This window comes from Patella vulgata, chromosome 8 (genome assembly GCF_932274485.2).
Source record: "Patella vulgata chromosome 8, xgPatVulg1.2, whole genome shotgun sequence".
NCBI classification, from domain to species: domain Eukaryota; kingdom Metazoa; phylum Mollusca; class Gastropoda; family Patellidae; genus Patella; species Patella vulgata.
Window position 1 is genome coordinate 16,900,792 of NC_065886.2, and position 15,466 is coordinate 16,916,257.

The window sequence follows — 15,466 nt, forward strand, 5'->3', positions numbered from 1 at the left end:
GAAGATGTCCCCTAGACATGCTTTGTGATGTTGAGATTTCGCAGAACAATTTAAGTGAATTTGAAGCATTTGGGCATATGGCTGGGATGAGGATGGTCGGGGTGGCGGGGGCATACAATGGATTTAGTGTATACCAGAGACTCAATCAGGGAGTAGCGCGTAGAGAGAACTCAGAGTAGGTGTTCAGTTGTCCCACTACTTACTATGTTAAGAAATGCCTTCACTTTCCGAACAGGTTTATATCATTGTAAATTCCCAACGATGCATTATTTATTTCATCCTCATATTATCTTACCTTATACAGCTTCAAATGCATCCTTTAGAGTAAGTACGGAATAACCCGATTCTGAACAATTTAGTGGAACATTTGCCACTTTTTAATTTTTACCCCCAGGCTAGTGCTTCATAAGTATTTCTCCGTCGATGACGTTGTTATTCCTGAAAACCCATTTAGTTTGTTGGGAATAAGACCATTTCGTTTATTTAAATACCATTCACGGCGATATAATATCAACTGGAATGACGTGAGAATAAAGTCTACAGCCACTATTTCTATCTAATCCTAAATTATTTATTGACTAGCGTACTCAACGTTTTTCATGGGACGGCTGGATGGATACAGATGCCGGGATTAAAGAATATGAGTATGAACTGTTTGAACTTCATCGTGTTGGTAATGAACTTGGTGTCAAGGCGAGGAAGTCGGACTCGAGAACTACGTCAGTGAGTATGATATGCAATATTTACAATGACAAAATAATGCTTCCGACATCAAAGTTTCAATAAAGTAGTCTTGTGACACTATCCTGGTCCCGTATCCCAAGACAACGGCACCGCAGAGCGGACTTTGTGACTATCCTGGCCGCGGTCTCCAAAAGCCTCAGTATGTGTCACTATGGTGACACTTCTCTAATCAGGACTTTTACGTTTTGTATAGAATTTCAATGATCAATTAACTATGGAACACTGTGTTGTTATAACTATGTTTATATGAAATACTGGAAATTACAACATATATGATAGTACATTATGAATTATTATAATATTTACAGTCAGAGTTTAACAAGCCTAGAACTCAGACCTAACGGCTGAAACGCTACATATTGTCTCTACACCGGCCTCTAGCCAGAGGCAGAGAGTACCCTGCACCCGGAACGTCAAATGATGTTATTCCGAGGAACACTGAATGATGTCTGAATCCTGGCCTCTAAACCGAGGGGGCTGTGAGCATGCCTTCTAATAAACCCCGTTTTAACCGCGCCCTTTAATTTATATAAAATGTATAGATACGTTAGCTATTAGTGCGGGGCAATTACCATTTTTGGTTAAGTGTTTCATTTGAGCTCCCCTTTTCATCAACATTGTTTATTCAATTAGACTAATCTTTGTACGAGATGCCTGGGCATCAGTAACCTACGTCGAGGAATAAATTGTGGCAGAAATGTCAGTCTAAGAAAGTGGAGAATAGTTCCTGTTGTCACTTGTAGGTAGCGACTCCAATACCTTAAACAGAGCATCATTAGAGAACTTTTAAAGTTTTCTATTTCACTAACATTGTGTATAAAAAGTAGCGAAAAGAACGTTTGAGGGAGATAATGAACTTAGAAAAAAAGAATAAAGATGTAATAAAAGCAATTAAATGATATCGTTGACAAAGTCCGATAAAACCCAATAACCAACTACAACATAAAAACCGACATAATTAAAATGGTAGTAAATACGACTACAAAATGAAGTGTATACTAAAATGTTTAGTTCGGAAAGATGAAGATAAAGTGTATGTTTAGATTAGTAATATGCTTGTCATTGTGAAACTCTATTCTTTCAGAAAAGTGTTGTTGTTACATTCCCCGATCCTGCCGTGTATTCCATGATTTTATCAGCTTATGATAAAGCTGGAAATTACAAGAAAGCCAGACGATTGATTATATTTGATGACACATCTGCTGTAACAACGACGTCTGGGAGTGTGCTTAGAGTGACAACTGCTGTTCCTACTACCAATTACAAATGGCAGACTAATTTAAATTCTGTTACAATCAGCTGGACTAATAGATATATCAACACTGTACATCATAATGGTCGTTTTCTAGCAGCTGTTAAACCAGAACCTGGTGTAGAGTCTCAATATGATGATAATTATGGGTCTAGAACAACACAGGCAATCAGTAATGTACAAGGTAACAGAGGTTTAATTATGGTTTGGAGGTATGACTGTAGGCCGTCAAACAGTTTTACCAGACATGATATTGATAAATCAGCGGTGCGCCACCTTCAACAGCCTAGGTAAACTTAAATGGCGAAATAATGTGCAATCAGCAAAATCCGAACAGTTTGGACCTTGATGACTACGTTTTATTATTATATCAAATGCATATAAAGTTTATGAAAAATCTTAAGGGATTGCTCCATTTTTATTGCCTGTTATATGATCTTACCCTTGACATTTGAATATTATATTAGATAATTTGGATTTAATTTTTCAGGAATTGTTAGTATTAAAAGCATACATAAAGTGGACCACTCTGGAGGAAGTTCGATTAACCAGCCTTCTCAAAATGACTTCGTAGATCTAGGACTTGATCAACAAGTGACAATAACACCAGTTCTGAAAGATGGCGATACTTTACGATATTTTATCAAAGGTTACGATATTTTATCTCAATACAAGGAAGAATCGTTGACCGTCCATTTTGATAGTTCACCACCTGTTATTGAAAATCTATGGTTAACAAAAGGTGATGAGGTTAATCTAGCAGTTCATGGTTTTGAGGAACTTGATAAAATGGTGTAAGTAACAGACTAAGTATTTACGATATCGTTAACGTATGGGTTATACATAACATTGGGGACACCAACACGAGATTGTGAATTAAGTATCACCCTGATATTTACGATATCTTCAAAATATGACTCCTATATTACCCGTGAGACTACAATTACGAGATTGAAAATTAAGTAAACTTGAATAGGCAGAATAGTTTCCTTCCATGTAGAATACTTCTTTTACATTTTATGTTTTGTCATTCAGTTTTTCTGTCCAGGGTGGGGTGGGGGGTGGATGGCTGAATGGTTAGCGTGCGCGCGCTGTATCATAAAGTCTGTCATTGAGTCGACTGGCGTGGTTTCGAATCCCCGGTTGTATGTGACAAGGAGTAGGGTCGCCTGTCCAACCTCGTGGGTTTTCTCCGGGCCCTCCGGTTTCCCCCCACTGCTAAAGACCCCCACGCGCAAGCGAATTATGTAAATAAAATTAAACCATATGTTAGTCCCGAAATGACCTAGTTTGTGTCGAGTGGACGTTAAACCCCATTTCTCTCTCTCTCTCTCTCTTTTCTGTCCAGATTCTGTTTGAAGTTGATTATATTGACAGCAAAGATGGCATTATATTTTGTTATGAACCTATTATATATTAAACATACATGTATTGATTTAATGTACCCATTACAGCATAGAATGGGTAGCCTATGATGATCATAGTGGAATAGAGACAGTACAATGGAAGATATGGGATCATTTAACAGAAGTAGAACATGGATCTCAGCGTATTCCACCACAAGGCGAAACAGCGGTAAGTAGACGATAATGAAGGAAAAGTTTTATATACCAATGGGGAAACTGCGTGAATACCATCCCGTGAATTGCTTATTAAATTCGTTACTCTTCTAACAAAAACGAGTAGACTATATTTTGTATTTTTAAATACTTGGATATTAATTAAAGAGAGGGGATGGGGTCTTCAAAGTACAACAAGGGAGACAACTCCTCAGGCACAAGTTCCTCTGACTACTATTGAATACTATGTACTGATTTTATCTTTCAGAACATTGAAGAATGTCAAAGTAAATATTCTAATAATGCCAGAGGAGCCAATTGTTATTGTATTCCCACTAGTACATGTTATCATCGCCATTTTCAAATAAAACCACCTAAGACTGCTACACCAGGAGAAGGCATCTTAAACAATAAAAATACTGGTACACATGACCATGATTATCGTATCGTTATTACTGTGATGAACCAAGCTAAATTAGAAACAACTCTGACTAAACAGGCATGTATTAGATTTTTAAAATGAAACCATAACCACAAATATAGACTACAATGTTTCACACTTTACATCCATCCTTGCTCCATGCAAGATGTGTTTGGATAGTTAAACAGTGTAGCTTGTTATAAATATATTATGAAAACAAATTTAACTTTTTAGGGTCCCCTGCCTTTCGACTATTAAAATGGGTATGTCCGTCTGTCCGTCACACTCTCCTCCTAATTGAACTAGAATCTTCAAACTTGGTGTAGGTGTATATTAGATGAATACCTTGATGGTGTTCGAAGATGACCATTTTGTGCTTAGGGTAAGCAGGGATAGCAATTTGATTGTTTGATACTTTGGGATACGATACATTTGGTTATAATTAAGCGAAAGTGATGAAACTTTGTGTACAGTTTCACCATATCAATACCGGAGCATTTTCAAATTTGGGTAAGCAGAACGATAAGCGATTTGATTGATCGAGACTTTGGAGCTCGACAACTTTGATTCTAATTGAGTGATAGTAGTGAAACTTCGTGTATGGTTTCATTAAATCAATACCTTAACGAAATTAGATGCTGAGCACTTCGATCTAATTTGTCGAGACGTTGGAACACAATAACGCTCCTTCTAATTGTGCTAGAATGTTCAAACGTGGTGTATGTGTCTATTAGGTGAATTCCTTGGCAGAGGTCTATCATGCGCATTTTCTACTAAGCAGAGATAAGCAATTTAATTGGCTTCGACTTTGAAACACGATAACTTTAGTTCCAATTGGGTGAGAGTGATGAAACTCCGAGTATAGATTCATTATATCATTGCCTTGACTAAGCTCGATAATGAGAATTGTGAAATTAATTGATATGTATCATCTATTTATTTTGGGATTTCGGCAGGGGACACCAAGCTCACTATTGGCTTGTTGGATTTGTCAAGGGGCATTCACGTGTTGAATTTACTTTAGAGGGATATACAGAGATGCATCTGGTAAACATATCAATTATTAACTGCTTCTTTTCATTATAGTCTCGTTTAATTTCAGATTACAATTGATACTAGTCCACCGCACCAAGGGATGGTGCATGACGGTAAATCTGGTACACCGGAAGTAGACTTTCAACCAGATTTAGAACTATTTGCACACTGGGATGGTTTCTTTGATAGAGAGAGTGGAGTGAAATTTTATCAGTATGGGTTTTCCACGTCTTGTTTGGGTGCCAATAAATTTCAACTGGCTCTTGCAAACAGACAGGTAATCTAAGCAAATAAAGTGAAACAAATAAAATGAATCTTTTGTTTTTTAAAGTAAATGTATTTGGTAAGAGTTATCTCGTACTATTATACTTTTAGGATGTCCAACAGACTACATCTACGCATGCTTCTTGGACAGCACCGTCTGATGGTAAATATTACATCACCGTGGTAGCATATAACCGAGCCTTAGAAGTATCTATACCAGTTTGTTCTGATGGAGTTGCTGTTGATAGAACATTGCCTACCATAAGTGAAATAGATATAGAAGGGGCTAGAATTAAAGGTGGTTTAATAAAAGAAAATAATCAAGTATATTATATATCAAATACAAGACGCAAATATTTACTTAAAGACCCAGATGCAGCTTGTATGTAAGTACAATCTTTAGTTTAAGTGATTTTCGTATATAAAATATAACGTTATGTACGCAAATAGTGTTAAAGTATGTAATATCCATGTTGTGGACCCACTAGATGTCCCAATTTTTTATCCTATTTTAAAAACATTAAAATATATCAGTGTTACAACCTAATGGCGATTGAGTTCGAATTTCGTGAAAATCAGACCAAAACTGCTTGACAAAATGGAAACTCCTTGTACGCATATATTGTAAAAGTATGTACTACCAAGGTTGTGGAATCTCTCTAGAGGTCAACTTTTTTATCTGATTTTGATGAAACTTAAAATATATGTTTATATCTCAGAGATGTCGATTCCTTTTGATATTCGCGACTATCGAGCCATAACTTCCTGGATTATGTCCCCTGATTGTACGAAAAGTCACTTTTTTAGCTTGTTTGGTGTCCATCTCTTGCAAAATGTGGGCGTATCTTGTATGACAACCGCTTGTCTATTTGATTCATTAAAATATATCGTTTTGTATGGTAACCCATTTAAAAGACGTTTTTCAACTAATGTGAATTCACAGTTGACAAAAGACCTAGTTTGACAATATCTCCGTCCCTCGCCTTAACCATTATTAAAGATCCCCATATTTATATCTTTAAAACATCAGAATAAGTAAACAAATTAAACTATGTAACAATACAAAATGGTAATGGACCTTAGCTTAATAAGTAACAATGGCTGTTAGTCATTGAGTAAACAGAAGACGACTGCGATCAATTGTGTGCAGTAGAAGGTCGGATTAATATTATCAAGCTTGGAAATAAAGACGTTATAACATGTCATATTGTTAACACATGCAAACTAAAGATAACACAAGAGTCCGTTGGAATAATTGATTTGCTAGTAAAACTTTATAAATGAAGTAAATGTAACCTTTCCAAACGAAGCTTACCTTCTTATAATCGTTTCAGAAATCTTAAAATCTTAGAATGTTATAACAGAATAGATTAATATATTTCAGGAGAAATGCCAAAACGGTCGAAGTTACTGATCTTTTTCCTATTGAGCGGTTTTCCAATGGTACAATACATACATATCCGGCAAATATGTTTTGTAATGAAAACCCAATCACAGATGTATTTGTTGCAAAGATGTATCTTGCAATGCATTCTCGTGTAAGTATTTCCGTTTCTGAATTTGGTCTCTCCAAAACAGAGCCTGTCATAAACCGGTTAATAATCTTCAAAATAACTAATAGAAATTAGGTTTAGCGTCCGTGATCATTTTTGGAATTTGGAGGCATTCTTGTCACATCTCTAGTAAATCAGAATTCGATTTACTTAGGAGGCTACATCACAAACACGGTAAAACATCTTTATTGAATTCTCTTTACCGGATTGAGTCCCATTTACATAAGTCTTAACAATCTAAAACAAGACTAGAACATAACAAATAGTAATTTTATTTCAGTTATATGTTAATTGGACTGCTAAGGGTAGTTTGATGAATACAGAAATTTACAATTATGAATTTGGTCTAGCATCTGCAGAAAGTTCAGTTTCTGCCCCTGACATTTTACCATTTACATCAACCCATCACCATTCTTGGTACCGTGGTTACCACCTGCAACTTAGTGATGGAACCGAATTCTACATCAGTATTAAGGCAATTAACAAAGCTGGAAAAGTAACTGTTCAGGTTGGTGGCACTTGTTAATGATTTTAGTACTTTAATCCAAATATTGGTTTATTTTTCTACAAAAGTTTAAAAAGTTAGAATATGTTATAACTATTTTCCAGGGATTAGGCCCGATCTTAGTTCATACTATTCCCCCTACTCTTGGTGGTGAGGTATTGGTTAAATTTGAGGATGAGATATTGGAGGCCGATTGGTCAGCAGCAACTGTATCTGATCGCGAATCGTCGCAACTTATCTTTACAACGGCCGTAGGTAAGTTTATGTATGAGTTCCCCCTTCGCTCAAAGGCGGTTTCAAAAATAGAATATTGTTAATTAGTAGTTGATAGTGTTCGGGAATAGGGTCAAATCTGGCAACTATTTGGAACTCTACTTTGAGAATAGCAGTCATAAAATTGAATTCGGATCTGAAAAACCAAAGGTTTGTTCTGTGTCGTGAATATTCAGAAGCAATGTATTTCATTTTACAGGTAGTTCACCGGGAACTGAAGACGTGTATCCGTATTCTTCCTTATCGTCTGGCGGAAGCTGTACGTTAGCTAACCCACCAACCTGTACAGCTCTCTCCATGGATGATCTTCATTGGGATTTACATCACAGCTTTACCTACTATGTATCTATAAGAGTAGAGAACATAGTTGGATTACACAGTGTGTTCACATCTAATCCATATATTCATAATACCAGAAAACCAGCCAAGGGAGTTGTATTTGAAGTTATTCTACCTGATGAGGCAGTTGATTTTGGAATTAATGTAAGCTTTTTCATATATGTTTACGGCGGACTCGTTTGCATGGTTCATCTGCGTCCATTTCTATGGAACAGATAGTTTAAATGCGCACAATAACCTAATGGTATTGTCTTTGTGTTAGCTGTTTTTAACAGTTGGTGGTATTGTGAAAGTGAGGTAGCCTGGTTAAAATTAAGTATAATATCAAATCATGTTTGGCACCTTGGACCAGGGACTCTTCTCAAATATTGCAACCTACATAGTTGGTTAAATGAACCCTCTAGTCTTTGGTCAATATTAGATCATTTATCATCAGGGTATTCAGATTCCACAAAACCGATACTGCAAAATACATTTCCTCTTTCTAAGTCAGTGATTGTCAACCAGTGTGCCGCGGCACACAGGTGTGCCCGCGAGATCTCCACAAATGTGCCGCGGAATTTTCTTAGGAACCCTAAGAATATGCGAAAAACCACATGATCCCAGTTGAGTATTCGCTGATAAGTTCATAGATGTGTTTTCCTTTATGTTTCTACGACTAGTCTCTGTCTACGGTTGTATGCCGTCTGACTTGCCATGTTTTTATTTTGCAAAATTCAAATGTTTTTCATATATATTTAACCAGGTGTGCCGCCATTCTTTCATGTGTTCCAAGGTGTGCCATTGGCAAAGTAGATTGAGAACCACTGTTCTAAGTGTATCCGTTGTCACACACATACACTAAATAAAGTTAATAGTCAACCATATGGTAAACATTTGCGCTAGTATTGATAACAGTACCTAACATAGGCTTTCATCTGCGTTTGTATTTCTCTATTGGAACACATTTGTTTATGTTTATATAATGTACCCTTTAGGAGTTAGAAGACAGTAATTTTCAACTCTCAACCACTAAATTAAAAGCACCCAAACCATTGGCTAAGTAGATTGAGAACCACTGTTCTAAGTGTATTCGTTGTCACACACATACACTAAATAAAGTTAATAGTCAACCATATGGTAAACATTTGCGCTAGTATTGATAACAGTACCTAACATAGGCTTTCATCTGCGTTTGTATTTCTCTATTGGAACACATTTGTTTATGTTTATATAATGTACTATTAAGGAGTTAGAAGACAGTAATTTTCAACTGTCGACCACTACATTAAAAGCAAGATGGTTTGGGTTTGAATCTGACGATATGACCGAGCCCGTGACTTACAGTATTGGTATTGGCTCACAACCACTTGTTAGTGATATAAAAGATGTAAACGTTGGTAGTAAGACCCAGCACACGTTTCTCTGGCTTAATTTACAGCTGCACAAGGTAGGTGGGATGTTTTAATGCAACAATTGTATACAAAAGCTACAAGATACTCGTTTTTCAGAAAAAAACAACCTCATTGCTCTATCCATAGATGCTCCCCTTTCAGTCCCGTGCACAAATACCGAAATCTACATTTGTATGTAGTGTTATTATTCTTTCAATATTATTATTGTTACAATTTTTAGACATACTTTGTAACGGTAACAGCTAGAAGTGACGCTGGAACAACAAAAGCATCATCTAATGGTATCACTATAGTTCAGAAAAATATTAACCTGAATAATGAAGTTCGGATAAAAGATGGCTCTGATTGTCAGCAAAAGGGTAAGTTAATACACAACCTTATTCATAACTACAGTGTTTACGAATAAAAATTACCTCACAACCACATATTTTACGAATAAATATTGCATTAATAATTAGATTGAGATTACCTCGTAGATGTAAACATTTGACATCAACAATATATCATCTCAAAAACCAATAGTTGGTGTAGGCCGACAGCAAGGGTCACATTTATGTCTCTTGTATTTGATATTAAGTACTACTGACCATGTACAATGCATGGTCATAATATGTCTATGGCACTGTTGATATTTTGTCATTTTAAACACCACATTATTTGCCTGTCCTTATAGCATATTACTTTCTTTCATTTTATAAAATTAACAAACATAGAAAAACTATCCTGGCTACCAAACCACTATTCGCAACAGGTAAACTATTTTCCTAATATTAGTAAGCTAAGAATAGGACAATATTGGTGTTATTAGCGTTTTGATTCTTATTTTTAATTGTACACTAAAGATATATTATTGGAGATTAGATAAAGAGTTGACTGTTCTCGCTATAATTGTTAAAGAAATAGATAACCTAAATAGAATATATTGAAAAATTAGTCAAATTGCTCCACCGATATATTGGATTTTGAATTTTAAGCATAGCCTCGATCATAATTACTCAAGTTGGTAGGATAAAAACATAGTCTCGATTATCCATATTTGGATTTAATCATGTATGGGCGTTGAGCAGCAGATCGGATTCAAATCCAGTAAAAATCCGACAATAAGATGACGCCGTGAGTTGATTATGGTTTGGATAAAATCATTAATGTCAAATTAATCGTTTAAACAACAATTTAGAACACTTTAAGATTATACGCCATTTTTTTCTAACACAGAATTCAAGCTCAGATTGTGAGTCGGATATTGACTATCAAATATCAACATCTTATTACATGGCACATTGGACAATATCAAATGCATATAAACATATGTATCCTGATATTAAATGGACGCTACAAATGAGACAGAAAAACACAGGTATATGAAATATTGAATTACTTTGAAATAAATGATTAAATTACTTTGAAATAAATAATTGAATTACTTTGAAATAAATGACTGAATTACTTTGAAATGAATAGCATTTGGATATATTTATTATTAGAATAAAAAAATAGAATGGTTGTTAAAAATAAAGAAGGTTAATCAGCAAACTGATATTGGAATGTTATTATTAAATTATTATTCGTTATTTAACAGATGATATATGGCACAATGTAGAAGATAAGAATTTTCTTTCAAATTCTGGTCAAATCTTCCAACAAGTAGTATTAGATTATTGTAAAACATATAGAAGCAGTGTGAGGTTCTGTTCGGGTGAAGTTTGTTCTCGACCTGTAGTCAGTAATGGTGTAACAGTGTTGAGCGAACCTGATATGCCACATATAGATATACTCCACAAAACGATGCAAGGTTCCCAGGTAATTCAAATATAAATAATATAATCCAACTAAATAAAATGATTTCTTTGTATATGTCCAATATTTATACATAATCAAATATTCAATTTGCAGCTCACTACAGTAATAGTTGCTGGTCGAATGCCAACACAATCACCCATAAAACAACTTAACGTTAATATGACGTTGTACCAACACATTAATGAGCACAGTGACGGCATGTAACCTAACGAAGTAGCCATACAATTAACACAGTATGCACCTAAAATCTGTCAATGAGCTTCTAAATGTAATCTGATATGAAGTTCTGATTGATTATAATACAGTTATCATTTCATGTTTTATTCCATATCCCAGTTAGATGTTAGCTTGACTTACAAGAGTAATACCGAAGATAAAGTGTGTTCTGTTGAGTCTACCATAGATAAATATATGTGGAGTATAACAGATAATAAACACAATAGTCATCTATTTACTAAATGGAGTAAAGTAAACAATGTACAGAGAATAAGCGAGATAAAGGTAATTGTCTGACTTCTAAGATTGTCTGTATGCTTTTATAATTCTGTTACAGCTGTATACATTATGGGAATGCCCTAAAACGTAACCCTGATTACAGATATTAGGCATACCCATAGAAAGAAAGAACAAAAAAATGTAACTGTGTTAATGCGCAACTACCAAATGTATCAGGTTCTCAGCATAAGTGATGTGCACCCAAAAAAATGGTTGCGTTTAAGCAAAAATATATGTGTGTTGTTTTTCATTTCAACAGGATATCTATGTAACTACACGAACCTATTTCGGGGATCACGTAGCTAAGTGGGTAAGACTAGCCTGGAGGTCGGGTGTTCGATCCCTGCATTGACGGAGAATGTTCATCCAGATTTTCCGGCGTGGTTCCCCCCTTGTGAGTGATGCACGACGAAGGGCCTGACAAGGACAGCTGTCTAGTCGTTCGGATGGGACGAAAAACCGAGGTCCCGTGTACACATCGACATGCACGTAAAAGATCCCTTGACAGTTGGAATTCGATATAAGAGTAGGCCGTAGTGCCGCTGTCCTGACAAAATTTCCCTAATAGCACACTGTATGTTCGGAGCAGAACAGTAGGACGTCAAACCCTATTTCATTTCAACACGAACCTATTTCATGTAATATTATTCTATTTCTTAGTTTCAGTTTAGCATTAATTTAGATGGTGAAGTTGATTTTAGTGAATGTAGAAGATTGGCTGTAAGAATATTTAATAAAGCTGGTTTATCAACAATAATATCTTCGGATATTAAAAACTGTTCATCTGTAGATCCGGTATTAATTATACCGGCTATTGTTATAGATGCTATAGGACAACCATTAAATAACGGTAAGTATTTTTTGAATATATCGTGCAATTGAAATAAACGCCCCCCCACACACACACCCACACACGCGCGCGCGCAGTTTTGACAGACCCGATAATGACATTTACATCCTTTTATTAGAAACGTTTGACGACAATGAAGATGTTGTTTGTTTTGTATTTCAGATCCCAACACAAATGACATCGGAAAGTCAATTTCTCTGGATCTGAACCTAGCCTGGTCTAAACAAGATGTGGACTATACATCTTATAAAAATATTATATCAGCTGTATGGCCTACATTAAGACATAGAAACTATACGTGGGGTTTACTGGAAGACCCGGCATTCTCTATTCTAACACATTTTACTCAACCGAAGATGATGATAAGAGATCCTTGTTCACATCCAGATGTTATACAGTGTGGACAAACCGGTGAGGGAGTTTCGGTAATCTTCAAAATAGCATTGGTTCCTTGTGCTATTTTTTTTTACTTTGAAGGATTCTTCGTTGACTTCATCATTTTAATAAATACTTAAATTTTACCGCATTTCTTTATAATTTTTTTCTCAGAAAACGAATACATCAATGTTTTAACTCAAAATACTTTAAAACACGGAAGACGGTATTATATCTGTATCCATGCTGATGCTGTAGTTGCTGGTCATGAAAAATGGACGGAAAAATTGGAAGAAGTAAACTCTTGTAGTGATGGAGTAACTGTTGATTTGACTCCACCAAATGGTGGTCGGGTGTGGGTGGAGAACTTGAACGAATTTAAATACCAGGTAATACTGCTGTATAAATATAGTCGAACCCCGTTATGGCCATCCCAGTATACTCGAACACCTATAATAGGTGGTGTGTCATTCATTCCTGTTGGCCCGATTCATAGTGTTTCGGTATAATGGTCCAATTCTCGGATAATATGTGATGTATTTATCCGTTGTTTCTAGTAAGTCTGGTTAAGCCCACCTTTTGTTTTATATAACTTATAGCGGTATTAATATACTTTGTACAAATTGTTTTTCGGGATAATGTTTCGATCCCTGTATATTCGAACACACATGACATATGGTGTGTCATTCATTCCCTGTTAGCCCGATTAATTGTGTTTCGGGGTAATGTTTCCGTCCTCGGATAATATGCTGTTTAGCTATCTGCTGTTTCTGGTATTTGATTAGTAAGTCTTTTGCATTATACAGTTCGAAATATATATGAATATATCATTTTATTAAGTAGTTCTTATGCACACAGCGGTTTTGATATACTTTACACCAGTACTGAATTAATGTTTTTGTGATAGTTTTATATGCATAATCCAATATATTATTTCAGTCATCCGACAGTGATGTAGCCGTCTACTGGGATAGTTTTCTTGACGTAGAAGAAAATGGTGGAAAAACTGTTCATCCAAGTGGAATATCAAAATATCATTTATATATCGGTAAGGATAATTTATTTCAAGGATTTGACAGGAATCGCTGAATCAACAATATAATATTGGATGAACATGCCTTATTGTCAATCTGTAAATATGCTGTTCTTTACATTCTGTAAATTTTCTTTTACATATAAAGGTTCTATAGAGGGAGGTGAAGATATTGTAACTAAACATAATGTTGGTTTGATAAATCATAAAATATTCCACCATCTTTCTTTACAAAATGGCCACACGTATTACGTCACTGTAGAAGGTAAGTATAAATTCGTCTTTCTGTTTCATAATTAAAACAATTTCTGGCTTAGCAAACAGAAACAATTAAATTGAATTTATTCATGTATTGCATTCGTCTAAATAATTATATAGCTATATACCATTCTACTATACAAAATAAATTGATTTCTATTGCCCTTTATTCGTGTAATTAATTATAAAGCTATATACCATTCTTGTATTGCCCGGTTGTTAAAATTGCTCGTTCGTTAGTAATATCATCAAAACAATTTTATCTCTCCCAACCGCCTTCACCCTCGTTGGTTCCATATTTTTATTATTTTTTTTATTTTCAGCAATTGATTTTGTAAACAGAACAAAAACCGTTTCATCAGAAGGTTTCACAGTTGATAATAGTCCACCAGAAACTACATCTAAACCTGTACAATTTACTAATACATATATACAGTCAAATGATGTATTGTCTGCGTGGTAGGTGTATATACAATCTAGTGTTAGTAAACAAAACAAAACGAAAGCCATCAACCACAGCAAAAGTATTTGGTTACCGGTGTTTCTGAAGGCGTGAAATAGTAGTCCGAGCTTGACACGTGTACGATCCCTTTTACCATTTATAGCTAAATGGATCGATGCTTTGGACTTCACGAAGACGGGTGGCCCAGCAAATTACCGGATCTGGTCGTTTGGATGTAATAACACAGAGAGGTCTGATGTAAAAGTAAAAGAACAGAATGCTTCGGTTTCCCTTGGCAGAAATTTAGTTGTAAATAATGTGTTAAAGAGTCATTTTATTTGATTTATTTATAGTTCAAGTGGATCATTCCTTTTACATGATTTTTTTACAGTTGGAGTGGATCACTTAAAGACACCGAAAGTGGTATAAGTGAGTATCGATGGGCAATAGGTACTAGACCAGGCCATCAAAACATTAGGGAATATATGATAACAGATAATGATTGTGATGAAGCTAACCTAGAACACAAATTACAAGATGGACACGTTTATTACATCACAGTTCAGGTATATCTCATTTTGCATTACGTTTTTGGATAGAAAAAATAGTTTCATGAATTATGCTCGATGTAATGATCAGTTGGGAACAAACATTGTGTTTTACTATTTGTCCTATAATTATTTCAAATAAATAGACACTAATCGTTAAGAAGGTATGCTATAACTGATGTCATTTCCAATAGAAACATTTTCAAATTCATGCTATATATGCTGGTCACCTTTGTATTCTATATACCAATTTTAGAATAACTTTTTGTCTATTGTTGTGTTTCAGGCCATTAACGGTGCAGGGTTATCTACTACATTAATATCTC

General features: G+C 35.2%; 1 long non-coding RNA gene across 1 annotated transcript; it reads left to right on the forward strand.

The window, feature by feature from the left end:
• The first annotated feature begins 2,676 nt into the window (after positions 1 to 2,676).
• Positions 2,677 to 3,957, forward strand: LOC126830737 (uncharacterized). The gene is made up of 3 exons (XR_007683955.2): positions 2,677 to 2,790; positions 3,451 to 3,571; positions 3,824 to 3,957. It is a non-coding gene; the product is annotated as an uncharacterized LOC126830737 (long non-coding RNA).
• Positions 3,958 to 15,466: the final 11,509 nt, after the last annotated feature.